The sequence below is a fragment of the Aplysia californica genome, unplaced genomic scaffold (genome assembly GCF_000002075.1).
Source record: "Aplysia californica isolate F4 #8 unplaced genomic scaffold, AplCal3.0 scaffold00141, whole genome shotgun sequence".
Classification (NCBI taxonomy): Eukaryota; Metazoa; Mollusca; class Gastropoda; order Aplysiida; family Aplysiidae; genus Aplysia; species Aplysia californica.
Window position 1 is genome coordinate 1263865 of NW_004797411.1, and position 1117 is coordinate 1264981.

Sequence of the window (1117 nt, forward strand, 5' to 3'; positions counted from 1 at the left end):
TCAGGATGTGTGTGTGTGTGTGTATGTGTGAGTGAGTGTGAGTGAGCGTGTGAGTATATGTATGTGCGTGTGTGTGTATATATGTGTGTGTGTGTGGGGGTGGGGTGGGGGTGGGGGGGTGTTATTGTGCATGCGTGCTTGCGCTCACGCGTGCGTGTGTGTGAAGAAGCAGCTGTTTACCTCTCCTGTGTACGTAAAGATGACCTCCCCTAACTGATCAACACATATGAGGGATTTCTTGGTCCGGTCAGACACCACGATTCTTCCTCCAACGTTGCCAAGGTAACCGGGCATGTCAAAGAGTTGGTTCCCTTGCGCGTCAGAATCTATGGTGCGCAGTCTCCGGCCAGTGATGTCCACTATGTCCACGCAGGGAGGGTACTTGCAACTATTTGTCGCCAACACAGAAACACAAAAGCAGACCGTTGGTAAATGTAGTAAATGTTGCAAAAGTACTGTTTTGAACCTCATGGATTTAATAAGTAAAGGGTGCCAGGATTGCAAAACACACTATGCGCTAAATCTGGTATTTCCGGAGATCCCGCTCATTTTATTATCGTATGATAATGATAAGAATTGTCGCGAGAATATTTCTTTTCTCTTCTTCTTCTCCAAATGCAGTGAATCCCTCGACTCGACACTTAGTACGAAAAATTGCATTTTGCTAAAATGTTTGTTTCTAGAGAATAAAAAAATTATAATGTTTAAAATTTTCAATTCTGTAGTATATATATATGTGGGAAGTGAATTTTGCCATGGAACACTTCAAGTGCTATCTCTTTCTGATGTACATACCACTACTATATATACTTGGTTTGTTCAATTTTTAGTGACGGACTGTCCTACTTATCAATATGGGGTGGGGGCTCCAGTGGCCAGTGAGTTCAGACTCACAAGAATTGTCAAGCAAGTGTCGGTGACACGACTGTGTATACGCGGTTGGTCACTGCATGAGGTGTGAGCGAGACAGGATCTCCAGAGTGACTTGTTCTGGGATTACCGCTACCTCGTTTGCCTTTTGTTTTACTACAAAGAGCTTGATGCGTTATGCAAATGCAAGTATTATGATGATGATGATGATGATGATGATGATGATGATGATGATGATGATGATGAT